This window comes from Amblyraja radiata, chromosome 14 (genome assembly GCF_010909765.2).
Source record: "Amblyraja radiata isolate CabotCenter1 chromosome 14, sAmbRad1.1.pri, whole genome shotgun sequence".
NCBI lineage: Eukaryota > Metazoa > Chordata > Chondrichthyes > Rajiformes > Rajidae > Amblyraja > Amblyraja radiata.
In genome coordinates this window covers 7,627,452-7,642,398 of record NC_045969.1, presented here as the reverse complement: position 1 = coordinate 7,642,398, position 14,947 = coordinate 7,627,452, and the positions used below count along the sequence as shown (strand labels likewise).

The following is a 14,947-nucleotide window of genomic DNA, read 5'->3' as shown; positions in this document are numbered from 1 at the left end:
AGGGATATGCAACAAAATACTAAACATAACTACTTTCATTTACATGACATTGCTGTGTCACAAACATTATGGCGCCCTGAAATGGGGGGGGGGGGACTATGTATAAACACTGCTGTAATTTCTACATGGTGAAACCAAAATGTAAAAAATGGCCTTTATTGAAATCTGACAATGTGCACTTTAACCACATGTGATTTTTTCTATTACAAATGTCAAATTGTGGAGTACAGAGGCAAATAAGTAAATGACTGGTCTTTGTCCCAAATATTTTGGAAGGAACTGTATATACCACGGGTTAAAAAGGTACAAATAGACACACATTCACATGTTTGGCACAATATTATACATGTGTAGATGTTATTATATTACCAATCAATTGAAACTGCTAATGATTAGGGTGTGGAATTAAAAGTGTTCATTTGTTTCACTAAAAAAATATTAATTTATTGTTTATTATAATTCTAGAGCCACAAAATTGATTTGCTTTAATGCAATTCGTTACTTATATAAAAGTTTTAGGTTTCCTGTGTAGTGTGATTACGTAGTTATCACGTCAAATGCAGGCAACACCAAATACAGTTACAGAACCATTAAGACCACTTATTATATTTGGTTAAAAGCTTATGGTTCACACTTCAAAGCAGTGCCTAGCAAAATGCTTAGCTGCACTAACAAACAGTAGATGAGATGACCATAGTCCAAACAGCCAAACGTGACAACTGAAAATGTATCTAATGAAAGAAGGTATCAACATAAAAAATACAAGAATTTGCAGATGAGGTTTTTTCAGTAGCACAGCAACTGCGGTACTTTTTTTCTAATTGAACTCAAATTGTGGGTTCAATGGCAATTTATCTTTTAGACTTTATCAAGGGCCCCATTTAGAATTGCTTGATACTGATGTACATAAATAAAAGCCAAAGTTCATCTACACATGAATTTAGTTCAGCATCCCGATATCCCAATAATTTCCAAATATCTAATTTTTAAATCAATTATTATTCCAATTATCCGTTTTTAGGTGTTGAATTTACTTATTAATTCAACTATTTTGACAAAATGTTACTGGCACTGCAAATGTGATTCAACCAGCGAATTAAAAATCCTGATCTTAACCTCAGTCTAGATAAATTAAAAATGCTTTTAGATTTGTTTTCCCATATTATAACAAATCTACTGTTACTTCCAAGTTATGTCCTATCTATTCATGGATTAATTATGTCTTTAATAAGAAATGCCTTTATTTTCCTCTCAGTGTAACATCCTCGGATGCAGTTCTTAAAAACATAATCGATATAGAAACATTTATATTGTCCACAAAAAAAACTGAATGTATATTCCACAACTGTTATCATACAATTTGAACTCTTAACTTTGATTCATCAGTCAAGGTCTCTGGATTGTTGGTATAGTAGCATGAATACATAAGTATAGTTAATCAAGTTTATTATTTTTGAGAAATCCAATTTAAAATGACTGGAGAATGTGATGATTCTCACCCTTGGAATATAATATTAAAGGCAAATTGAATAAAGTTTTAAATTAATTGGTATTGGTATATTATTGACACATGTACTGAGATACAATTTTGTTTTGCTATCCAGTCAATCATTCCATACATGTGCATATTATGTAATGCAAAAGACATAATAAACATTATGTAGAAAATAGTGTCCAAGTTACAGAGAAGTGCAATTTTATTTTAAACTGCAAGTTCTGCAACGTGGTGAAAGACAGGAATGAGAGCATGAGAGATCTGTTCAAGAATCTAAAAACAGCAGGGAAGATGTTCTTAAACCGAATGGTACGTGTTTTCAAGCTTATGTATCTTCTGCCAAATGGAAGAGAGAATGACCAGGGTATGAATGGTCTTTGATTTTGGTGAATGCTTTCCTGAGACAGCATAAAGTATAGATGGAATAAATTTTGGGGGCTTTTTTTTGGAAGAGGCTGGCTTGCTCAATGGACTAGACAGTGTGCATAATTTCTTGTGCTCGTATACAGAGTAGCCATATCAAGCTATGGTTTAATGGAACTGTAGAAATTGGCAAGTCTTTGGAGACATGCCAAAATTCCTTAGCCTTCTGAGGAGGAAGAGATTGGTGCTTTCTTGGCCATTGCATTCAAAGAATTGAAGGACTTTGATGGTACAGGTGCACAACCTTTTATCCGAAGATCCAAATAACGAAAACCTCCGAATAGCGGCCATTTTTTCGGTCCTTGAAGAAAGGTCCTTGAAAACGTTCACCGAGGGCGGCCCGCAGAGGTGACAGCGGGCACTGCCCAAGATCCAAAATCTGCACTGTGTATCGTGAGTCTACCGTGGGAACTTTTTAACTCAGCGGGCAGGCAGCAGCATATTGTCAACCTCGAAGAAAGGGGAACTAAATCCCCATTCATAAAAGAGAAGGTGAGGGTATATTGCGCGGGAGGGTTAATAATTGACAATATGCTGCTGCCTGCCCGCTGAGTTAAAAAGTTCCCACGGTAGACTCACGATACACAGTGCAGATTGTCGCTCCCTTCAGTTTCACCCCACCTACGCCCCTCTGCTTCCCGGCCATGTGTGTGACCCCTTCCCTCCCCTCTCCAGCTCCCCGCCCATTGCACCGGCGCGGGGGCTTTGCACTGTCTTCACGGCGGCGATTGCAGCAGGACCGTGCCAGTCACCGGAGACGTCAGGACCAATTGGACACCGACCCCCAGGCCCACCGCAAGCACGGAGATCCCAGATACCCACTCCAACTACAGAGGAACCTGGGTTGCGGATGACGGGGCGCAGCTCGGGGCGTCGTAGGGGCCCATCGGGGAGCGGCCACTCAAAGCCACGCCGGGCAATGTAGGGCCCTGCCCCGGTCTTGATGTTGGAGCCCCTGGCGGGCGCTAGCAAGTCCGCGGCAATTTACAGCCGCGCCGGGCGTTGTAAGGCCCCCCTCCAGGTCACTCTCAACCCCGTAATTCGGGCGGGAGAAGTCGCCGCTGCCGGTGCCCCGCAAAGCAGTCTCCCACCGGGGACCCGCGAGCTCCCGGTGTCACCATCCACCGGCGTCGGGTCGCAGCAGCTTGCCCCCGCAGCTCTCCATGCTCCGAAGCTGGCTAGCTCCACGGAGGTAGGTCCGTAGGTCCACAGCTCCCAACGCCGCCCACCGACCCAGGCCCACTGCAAGCACGGAGATCCCAGAGACCCACAGCCAGCAGCAACTCCAGCCCAGCCCCGCTCCAACTCCAGAGGAACACGTAGGGCAGAAGCTGATGGTGTGCAAGGTACGTCTTGTTCTTGGGGTGGTGGATGAGGGGGCGCAGCTCGGGCTGTGGGCAAACTGCCACTTGTCGCTGTAGCGGCCAAAGATCATAGAGGAGCTCCTCTATGATCTTTGGTAGCGGCCCATCGGGGAGCAGATTCCTCTGGAGTTGGAGGGGGAGGGGGTATTGTGCTGTTTGATCGCCCCCTGCTATCCCAGGGACAGGGAGACACAGCGGCTTCTTAGACTGGTGGGCAATCACTTCCAAAGTTCTGCCCACACAGTCAGTACACCTCTCCTACACTGCATTTCATACAAACATTTATTCTGCAAGAAAAAACGACATTGAAGACTCAAATTCGCGATCGAGTAACTGCCAGGATCAAGGCGCAAACTCGCGACCTTGCGGATATGAGCCGAGCACTCTACCACTGAGCCAGCCATTAAAATCTACGCTAAAAAATTTCCATTCCGAAGACCGACAAATTCTGAATTACGAAAAGTGTCTGGTCCCAAGGCTTTCGGATAAAAGGTTGTGCACCTGTAATAATAAATATAAATCATCGCTACTGACAGATGGGCAAGTACATTAAGGTTTTATATTTAACGTAACTAGCAAGAGCAAGAAAGATATAAAGTTATGACGGATTCCACTGCATGAAAGGACAGTGAAAGACGATACAACAGTATCTGTCAAGGAAGATTTGGATGTACACTTAAAGTAGAAAACTCGTTACAGGAGAAGAGTCAGGCAGCCGTAATGAAAAGGATGTCCTTCAAAGAACTATCTGAAAAGGGCAAAATGCCCTGTTTCTATGTTGCAAAATTTATGAATAATGCACGATGCTCCAGATAAGAATATTGAGGGGACACTCATGTCTTTGTTTAACAAAGAGCTGGGGGAAATAATTTTGCTCAAATTACTGATTTTTTGAAGGGTTAAAAAAAAACAATAGGAAAAAAAAATATTGTGGTTGGCATAGAAACACAAAAGGGTTTTTCCCCCCCACAGGAGCACAAAGAATGCCAATTACAAATAATTTTACTTCCACTATAGGACTGAGATTTGAAACTAGTCTCTGTGTGCTCTTCCACCTAGAAAGATATTATAGGTTCATGTTCATGTTTTCCCCAAGCACAAAACTGCCATTCGATTGCTTTATTGATAACATGGCATTGGCTTCCATGGTAGATGTAAGAATCTATGTTAAGGAGAAAAAGCATTTGACAAAAATAATTTGGACGTTTCTACCCACATTTCTTCGATGATACCAAATTCCAAAGATTCCAATTTAGACTAGACTCTGCAATTGCAAAAAGAGTGTTAAGTACCTTCACTTACAAATACCCATATCTCCTTGACTTAAAAAATATCGCACACCATCTGATGAAATAGCAGTGAAAACATTTGCAAACAGTCTTGGATGCTGCTGTGCCTAAACTTACTTTTGTAAACATTACACAAAACGGAAAAAAGAATCGCTATATGGAGCAACTTGTCTATAACTTTTCCATGCATCACTTACCAGCCAAGCAGCTCGAGAAAGCACAGGTCAACTTTTGTTTCCTACTGAAAGGACAGATTCTAGCAATGTCAAATTTCACAACTTTTAAATATTTTAAATTTGATTTGCATAGAAACAAAAAAAAACTATCAATACAACAGAACTTGCACCATTTTATCCAATTCATTTGGAGATACAACAATTAAGCATACTGAAGAACATTTTGTTAGAAAACTGTTAGTGAAAGAACTTCGTAAGTCACTTACCAATGGAACAGCATTACCTTGACAAATATATAATTCACTTCATGAAAATCTTCCATTGTTTAGCCTATAAATTTCTCCAGAATACATTTCACAAATGGAAAGCAGTACCTCTGTTCATAAAACACTCACCATCTTAGTTATCAGCAGTTTTGAAAAGTGAGCACTGCAGTTCAGCTACGGAAAATGGGTCAGTCTCAGGATCAACTTTTTTTTGCAAAGAATGCAGTCAGTTTCAGTCAGTCAGGCACACAACCTAAAGTACAGCATGTAGCACATACTTTTGATTAGAGAGTTTTGAAATAATCACTCTTTGAATCAATGTTGATACTGTAGCAATTTGAAGCCGAGCTGACTATTTACTGTAACTGAACTTGAACCTGGTTTATTTTCAATCAAAAATTAACTATTTTGCAAACACAAAATTATACAATGGCTACTTGATTTCCTACAAGACTTGCACAACAACAGACTTACCTTCTGTCTAGTCTATAAATGAACAAACACTGTAAACTAAAAACTGGTCTTTACATTTTTTCAAAATACAGCATCAGTGACAAACAAACAGAAAAATAAAAATAGCTTGTATAAGGTGTGATCGCAGTTTGTATTTTACCATTTCTGGTAACACATAGCAATTACATTACAGCAGAACATGCACGAGTTCATATGTTCTAAGCACTTTGAGAATTCTGCACTCGTTTTCCACCAAATTTTTTTACCCTTCCAATATTTATGTTGGTTAGGTGATCACCAGAGAAAATATGGACCAGAAATAGGCCTTTTGAGTACTAATGATCTTTGGGTGGATGTGGTTAAGTATTGATTCAATCAATATAACTGGATACTGATGTCGGATCAGCCAATGTTAATTGGCTTGGTGTATGTGTAAATTGTCCCTAGTGTGTGGAGGATAGTGTTAACGTGTGGGGATCGCTGGTCGGGCGGACTCGGTGGGCTGAAGGGCCTGTTTCTGTATCTCTAAACTTAACCAAACAGTGGCTCATGATGATCAGGTACTTTCAATCTCATTGATGAAGTATTGATCAGTAAATGTGTGTACATTGGTCAGATGAATGCTCATCTATCACGTGTAATTTTAGAATTAGATGATACCAGTCACATGTAACCATGCTTAGGGTATAATAATCACTTTGATTTGTGTCACAAAAGGCTTTGCATCCTTACATATATTTTAATAAAAAGCAATTGAACAAAAGAGGTTGAGTCATGACAGATTATTAAGAGTGCACGAGATGACAGAATTCCTATAAAACAGGCTTTGTAAAAGAGAAATTATGCGATTAACACCATTATTCAGATTTGCAATATCTTGAAGTGAAGTGATAGGTTTATCAAATCAAATTCAACCTGAACTACTAGTAGTAGAATTTCAATGCATACAATGGAAACTATCTTGATTTGATGCATAATCTAATAGTTGATAATATTTGATAATTGCCAACTGCAATTGCCAACTGGTTGGCTTTTGAAAATAAATATTTACTCATCAAAATAGCAATAATGCTTCATTTTGAAGTGAAAAGTAATTCCAGCCAGAGTTCAGTGTTCAAGTACAGGCATTTGAGAAGACCATTACAGTACAGATTTCTAGCAGTAATGAAGATGACATGGATGATAGAATTCCTATAAAACAGGCTTAGTAAAAGGGAAATTACTTTTTTTTAATGTTATCAAACTCCAATTTACCTTTATTTTAAAGTAAAAGGTGTGAAAGAAAAACAATTGATAAAAGAAATTAGGTTCTAGTAAAAAGATCGGCTAAGATTTCCATGGGAAATCAGATAGACACAAGAGAATAATACCAATGCATGGGGATCAGGAAAAGAGCAAAGGAATAGGAGTGACAAAACTGTTCCATCTGGAATGGACAGAGACAGATCCCCCTAATCCATAATAATTCTACATAAGCTTTAACGATAACTTGGGAGTTTGCCTCCGACTACGCAAACTGGAGTTTTTTGCTGGCATCGATACAATATCCAAGGTTCTAATGATCTCAGTTTTGGAGTGGATACAAAGGTTGTAATTTTTACAACAAACCCTGCACACTAACTTGTCTTTGAAGCAAAATAGATTGAGAAGTGATAACAATTAAAAATCCTTGAATGTTTGTCGTCTACTCTGGCCCAGAATAAGATCATGGCTGGCATGCCATTGTCTAGCAGAAATAGAATGGTAGTTAACTTTCACGGATAGTGAAATTTCGCACGGCCTTTCATCAATCCCCTTCAGTAGAATAAGCTTAAGAGTTCTGCAGCTTTTCATTTTTCTTATATGTGGAACACTCTAGAGGTCGTGTCTGAGTTACTCTTTGCTGGGAGGAATCTGCATCACAACTCTTTGACCACTGAGGATGGGTGGGGTGTGGGGGGCACAGAAGGTGGAAGGTAGTTTAGGAGGATCCTGCAATGACTTTCCTTGTAGCAGAAAGAAGGGAGATCCCTCTAATTAATTTGTGAGGTTGGTCACGATTACAACATCAGAGGGGTTATTGGGCAAATTTATTCATGATGTCACACGAAAAATATTTATTTGTATACTTTATTATTTAAGCAGTAGAAGAAAACCAATGTTAGTACCCTCTCCCTGGCCAACAACCACAACATCTACGTTTATGTTCAAACCCACCCAAATTTTGGTGGGTGACCACATTATCTACATACCCGAAACATGTGCCTCATTTCAAACTCTGTCACAGGAAGGAATTTTCAGGAGACAGAAAACAACGTCAAGGTCATTCATGAACTCTCAGGGAAAAAAGCAACATACCATAGAATTGTAGTATTCAGTTTACACTGAAATTAAGTCTGGCAAAGCATTGTGGTAGAATCGTGGAGATCATGCATAAATAGCTGAAAGAGCACAATCTAGCAAACTACCTGCCTGTCCTCTAGCGAGCAGCAACAGTGCAAGAAATCTACTGTTTTCTCATACTGTTATAGCACTCTTTAGCCACCTCAGAATCAACAGAAATGGAAGGAATGATAGTGAAGCTAACTGTCAGGATACAGATATGGGCAGAGACTAGAGGTGAAAGAGTGAAATGGTAAATGAATGAAATGTTAATTTTAACGTGAAAGAATGAAATGTTAAAGGAAACATGCTGAGCAAATGTTGTTTTTGCACAGGTGCTAGGAATACATTGCTAGGGATGGTAGTGGAAGCAAATACAAGCGTGGCCTTTAAAAGGCTGTTAGATAGACAAAATATGCAGGGAATGGCTCACATGCAGGCAGATGATTAGTTTAACTTGGCATAATGTTCGGCCAGACATAGTGGGCACAAGGGCCTGTTTCTGTGCTGTACCATTCTGTTACAAGTCATCTTCAATTCCAAGCGACTGTTTAAGAAGATTATGTCTTTGAATTATTAAAATTATGACAATATGACAATCTGATCTAAAAAAAATGCAGCTTTTGAGGTTGATGTACACTTTTTAATTAACTTCAGCACATCTTTGTGATGTGGGAGAGAACCTGAGCATCAAGGGAAATCCACCCAAAGGGAGAACATGGAAGATCTACACTGATAAGACTGGCAGTCAAAGTCAAACCCATTTGAGACAGCTTCACTATCTGCAGCACCATTGCGTTCCCAAGACATGCAGGTTGGTAGGTTAATTGATCGCTGAAAATTGCCTCATGTGTAGATGAATGGTAGATTTAGGGGAGAGTTGATGAGAGTCCGGGGAGAATAAGAAATTGAGATTACTATAGGTAGGTTAGTGTGAATGGGTGCTTGATGGTTGGCTGGGATTTGGTGGACCAAAGGGCTTTTTCTATGCAGATTTCTCTGTGACGTTTTAAGAGTTATAGCGTGGGTTACATTTTTTTTAAATTAGTACTACTGACATCAGACCAAGGTATAGAAATTATGGCATCAAGATTTTATGTCAGTGAGACACTTGAGGTTTTAGACAAGATGTTCTTAACCTAAACTGGAGGGCAGCCTATATCCTTGTAGAAGGCAAAAACAAAATATTTAAACAGATAAGAAAGGAAAATTAGCACTCTATCAGAACAAGGCTAAAAACAAAACAAATAAAACAAAAATATCTGCTGAGTTAAGTGAATACTTTGTTAATCTTTGTCAAGAAAACAAAGGATATGTACACAGAATGGAAGAAAATAATAGCACACAATGCTGCGCCAGCCTAAAGAAACACTATCCAGTATAATTCCACCTCCCAACTGTTGCTTTGTAGCACTATGGGTCATAGACACTAGAGGTGTCCTATATACCTTTCCTAGTATCCCTTTCACTGTGTGCAATTTTTCCCCCTCAATTCCCATTCAATTCATTTCCAATCCATGTCCCTATAAACTACTAAACTTTCTGCTCAAAAAAATACTCCCCTCTCAAATGTATTCAACAATCTTATAACTTTCTACATTTTAATCAAATAGCCTAACTTAGGCTAGCCAATGTTTATTCAAGCCATATTTTTCCATCCCGATAAATATTTTTGCAAATATTCTCTCACACTTTGTAATGTGATAGCTTTTTGCGATACAGTGATTAGAACTTTGGGGGGGGGGAGGGGGGGCAGGAATCAGTATACAAGGTATATTGGACTTAAGTTGGGTGAAACTTGTTCACACGGGTAGCAGTGAATTTGTTGAGTTATCTACCTCAAAATACTATGAAGACCAGTTAATGAATCTATTAAAAAAAGTTCAATGGATTTCTAGAAACAAAAGATAAAGAAAAATCTTATGGTAGGGAATTGAAGAATGCAGGTGGACTGCCAACTGAAAGATGGCAGATGGAGCTTAATGCTGATAAGTGTGAGGTGCTACATCTTGGCAGGACAAATCAAAATAGGACGTACATGGTAAATGGTAGGGAATTGAAGAATGCAGGTGAACAGAGGGATCTGGGAATAACTGTGCACAGTTCCCTGAAAGTGGAATCTCATGTAGATAGGGTGGTAAAGAAAGCTTTTGGTGTGCTGGCCTTTATAAATCAGAGCATTGAGTATAGAAGTTGGGATGTAATGTTAAAATTGTACAAGGCATTGGTGAGGCCAATTCTGGAGTATGGGGTACAATTTTGGTCGCCTAATTATAGGAGGGATGTCAACAAAATAGAGAGTACAGAGGAGATTTACTAGAATGTTGCCTGGGTTTCAGCAACTAAGTTACAGAGAAAGGTTGAACAAGTTAGGGCTTTATTCTTTGGAGCGCAGAAGGTTAAGGGGGGACTTGATAGAGGTCTTTAAAATGATGAGGGATAGACAGAGTTGACGTGGATAAGCTTTTCCCACTGAGAGTAGGGAAGATTCAAACAAGGGGACATGACTTGAGAATTAAGGGACAGAAGTTTAGGGGTAACATGAGGGGGAACTTCTTTATCAGAGAGTGGTGGCAGTGTGGAATGAGCTTCCAGGGAAGGTGGTGGAGGCAGGTTCGTTTTTATCATTTAAAAATAAATTGGATAGTTATATGGACGGGAAAGGAATGGAGGGTTATGGTCTGAGCGCAGGTATATGGGACTAGGGGAGAATACGTGTTCGGCACGGACTAGAAGGGTCGAGCTGGCCTGTTTCCGTGCTGTAATTGTTATTATATGGTTAAATATGGTGACAGTAGGAGTAGGATCGACCATAACCTTATTGAATGAAAGACCAGGCTCCAAGGGACAAATGGCTTATACTTTTCAATGTTTCCTTTAACAAAACTACTGACTGTCTACAAATACAAGTAAAGATGTTATAGGTGCTTAACAGATCAGGCAGCAATCGTGGAGAGAGAAACAGTTCATCAAACTGGAAAACAAACATATCAAAGTGTTTTTAATTGTGAGGGGCACAATTATGGTGGGATGGAAAGAATAAAGTGAATGTCTACAATAGAGTGGAGACCAAGACTGTCCAGAAGGCAGATTTGCTCTTGCCAGCTGGGCGGCACAGTGGTAGCGCCAGAGATCCTGGTTCGATCCTGACTACGGGTGCTGTCTGTGTGGTGTTTGTTCATTCTCCCTGTGAATGCGTGGGTTTTCTCCGGATGCTCCAGTTTCTTCCCACACTCCAAAGACATACCGTTTTAAACCAGAAATTTTAGTTATTCCCTACACTACTGGTTTGTAGGTTAATTGGCTTATTTAAAAGCAGAGAAGCAGACTATAGCAAATGCTGCAAATCTGCAATAAATTAGTGCTGGAATTACCATTAGTGTGACAGATGAAAGGCCTTACATCAGAACATGTGGTTTGACACAAGCCGGCAAGGTTGGTTATATGAAACAGTTGGAGTCAGTATCAAGTCACAATACTACAATGTGCCTAGCTAGATAGAATGAGATGCTGTTCCACCAGCTTGTTACACGTGACACTAATAAATCCAAACCTATAATTGTATGTGTTGAAGATCAAACATTATAGGAGTGGGTGTGGGGAGGACGGTCAACTGGAAGCTTAGGGACACCCTTGCACATTCCTTTTGTTCTCTTCTTCTCCCTTTGCCCTCTGCAGCCTAAAACATGATATGCTTTCCTTCTTTTTCCAGTTCTGAAGGATTATTGTACTGATAGATTTCCTCTTTTTCTTGCCATGTATACTGACGTACACAATATTTCTAGCTTTTTTTTTTTGCCTTATTTCAAATTTCAGCATGTATGGTTTGGTTATGCTTCCACGCTAACTGTGCTTTTTCTAAAGATTGATATACGCAACCTTCCAAAACATTGGAGTAAAAAGGTGGGTCAAATTGGTATGAGAGGGAACAAAGTTTATTCTCACTCATACATTGTGATGGTTTGCCCAAACCAATTCTTCTCCTCACTCGATATTTTTATTCAGTTTCATTATTATGATTCTCATAAAGATGACATTTCAGCATTGATACATTTCCAACAAAACTGTGCACTTCTTCTAAAACCAGAATAACGTGCTTTTCGATGCATTCGAGATTCAACAGAATCTAGTGAAAACATTTTACAACTGGTACTTGTATTTATTGCATTCAAGGTAATATTTATTACGATGCTTTCAAGCATTGAAGAAATGACAACTATAGGCACCGGGAGCAAAAATAGTTTAATAGAACACGGGAGGATAATATAACTGATGGTAAACACTGCGCTTTTGCCAGATTTTCCCAGATTAGGGCACTGGTGCAGTTTCTTGTCAGTAACTGGTCCTGCAAAAACGGTCCTCTCCTTGGCGGCAGTGACACGCCGACGGCCAACAGATGGCAGGGTGGACTTCCTTGTTCGTGTTTGCAACCGCTCACTAACTCGGGCATGCAAGCCCGTGCTGGCTCCGGTGTCCCCACCGCCTGCGCTGTCCCAGTGCTACGATTCCCCCGCCAGTGCCTGGAAATCCCGTTCACTCGCGGTGCAATTCCACCCCCACCTTCCCCCAACATCCCATCCCAACTGTACGCCACGCTGTTGCCAGTGTCCCGCGCCGCTGGAACCCGCGTTGCTACCAGTGCCACAAGACCTCTGGACGCCAGCGCTGCCCCCAGTGCTTCGTCTCACTGGACGTATGCACTGCCTCGGTACCCTTGTGGCACTGGGACGCACACCCTGTCCCCCAATGCCCCCGGGCCCAGTGAACTCCACCCAGTGCTCCGTGCAACTGGACGGACGCGCGGCCCTCGGTGCCTCGTGCTCACTGGTTCCCCATCCCCGTGCCCACTGGAGCCTCCAGTACCTAGTGACCAATGACACCAAACCCCAGTACCTAGTGACCAATGACCCCCAACCCCAGTACCTAGTGACCAATGACCCCCCCAGTGCCACTGGATCAACCCAGCCGCCCGCTCTGGCAGTGTGTCCATTGCCTGCCCCAAATGGGCGAGAGGAAGATGGTGGTGGAGGAGGGGGGGGGGGGGAGTGGGACATGGGGGAGGGAGGGATGGGGGAGAGGGATTAATGGGGGAGAGAGAGGGATGGGGAGAGGGAGGGATGGGGAGAGAGGGATGGGGGATAGAGAGTGATGGGGGGGGAGGGATGATGGGGAGAGAGAGAGGGATGGGGAGAGGAGGGATGGGGGAGAGGGAGGGATGGGGGGAGAGAGGGATGGGGGGAGAGAGGGATGGGGGAGAGAGAGAGGAATGGGGGGGAGAGAGAGGAATGGGGGGGAGAGAGGGATGATGGGGAGAGAGAGGAATGGGGAGAGGGAGGGATGGGGGGAGAGAGTGGAATGGGGGGGGAGAGAGGGAATGGGGGGGGAGAGAGAGGGAATGGGGGAGAGGGATGGTTGGGGGAGAGGGAGGGTTGGGGGAGAGAGAGGGATGGGGGAGTGATGGGGGAGAGGGAGGGATGGGGGAGAGGGGATGAGGGGAGAGAGGGATGGGGGAGAGAGAGGGATGGGGGAGAGGGGGATGAGGGGAGAGAGGGATGGGGGGAGAGAGGGATGGGGGGAGAGAGGGATGGGGGGAGAGAGGAATGGGAAGGTATGATGAGAAGGGGGAGAGAGGGAGAGGAGTGAGAGGAGGAGGGGAAGACCCCCCCCCCCCCCCTTCTCCAAGCGCCGATGGCGCCTCACCGAGAACAATGGAGAATCGGCCGGGGGGAAAAAATCTTGGAAGGTTCGAGAAGGGAATCGTCGAGGACGAAGCCACGGCTGAGGGAGAAAAAGTCCGAAAATATCCCGCCTCGTACCTTAAAGGCGGGGGGGTGATGAAAAAGATAAAAAGAAAAACGGAGAAGGTAGGAAAAGCTGCGAGGAGACGGAAGGAGGGAGAAGGGGGGCAGCTTGGAGGAGGAGGGACAAATGAAAAGGGGTGAAAGAAAAACGTGCAAATGACATAGTAATTAAGATTTCCATCGGATTCGGGGCAGAAGAGAATAATAAACATGCGTGGGGAGGGGATATGAGGGAGGGAGGAATAAACTTGTTGTCGGCGGAGCAGGCTCTCGTCTAGAAGGATCTAGCACGATCTTTTATCTGAGAATTGTTTATCTTGTTTTTCCATCCGACATGAGGGGGCATTGAAGATCTCCCTCTCCCCCCCTCCCCTCCCCTGTCTCCTCCACCTTCTCCTCTCTCCATCACCGCCGCCATCCTCCTCATGGCCAAACCGTTCGTTCCCCTCGAGGTTTTTGTTTTTACTCACCCGCCACTAAAGCCGCGGGATCTTCCCTCTTTCCCCCTTTTTTTTTCCTTTTTCCTCAGCTGCTTGCAATTCGGTGGATGGGGGGGCAGGGGGGGTGTGAAAAATAAATGTTGACGGAAGCAGCGCCAAAAACAAACACCACCAGACTCACACACTGACACAGAGAGAGAGAGCGAGCTCGAGAGCACAACCCTCCCAGACGCATCAACAAGCTGACTGGGCGGAGAAAGACGCGGGCGGTCATGCCAGGGGAGGGGGCGGGACATAGGCCGGCCAATGGGCAGCCGAGGGAGGCGGGGCCTCTCTTTCCATTGGCGGGCGGAAGCGTCCATCAGGGGGGCGGGAGATGTGGCGGCCAATCGGTCAGCGGGGAGGCGGGACCACGCTCTCCATTGGTGGGCGGTCGCGTCCGTCAGAGGGCAAGTCGGGCGAAGCTGGGGTCTCCTCTCCACCCCCCCCCCCCCCTTCATTGAGCCGTCTCGGGGAGCAACCCTAGGCAGACAGATGGGGGTATCAGTGCAAACAACACAGCACCCTGTGCAGAGAGATGGGGGCATCCATGCAAACCAAAGACCCTATAGCGGGGGATCTTTGATGCAAACAACATTGCACCTTGGGCAGAGAAACAGGGAGGTGGGAGCATCCGTGCAGATGGTGTAGCATCCGCCCCTTAGAGAGGGAGAGAATGGGTATCTGTGCAGAGAGAGCAAAAGCCTATCCTGAGAGATAGGGAATTCGTGCAGACAGTATTGCACCCTGGGCAGGGAAAAGGTTGTGTGTGGGTGGGGGGGGGGGGTTATCCAGCAGATAGCGCGGCACAACACACTGGGCAGAGAGAGGTGGGGGACA

The 14,947-nt window shown here is 43.4% G+C and overlaps 1 protein-coding gene across 12 annotated transcripts in view; it reads right to left on the bottom strand.

Moving 5' to 3' along the window:
* The window catches only part of LOC116980315 (sodium/myo-inositol cotransporter-like), a 36,789-nt gene extending 22,478 nt beyond the window's left edge, over positions 1-14,311 (bottom strand). For 9 of the 12 annotated variants that reach the window (XR_004413926.1, XR_004413929.1, XR_004413930.1 and 6 more), the window contains exons 1-2: positions 14,099-14,311; positions 5,143-5,266 (exon numbers count right to left, since the gene is read on the bottom strand). The gene's annotated coding sequence lies outside the window, so the exon portion shown is untranslated. Of the gene's footprint in view, positions 1-4,498; positions 4,547-4,768; positions 4,813-5,142; positions 5,267-14,098 lie in introns of all 12 variants that reach the window. The other 3 variants (XR_004413928.1, XR_004413927.1, XR_004413933.1) reach the window with 3 other exon arrangements.
* Positions 14,312-14,947: the final 636 nt, after the last annotated feature.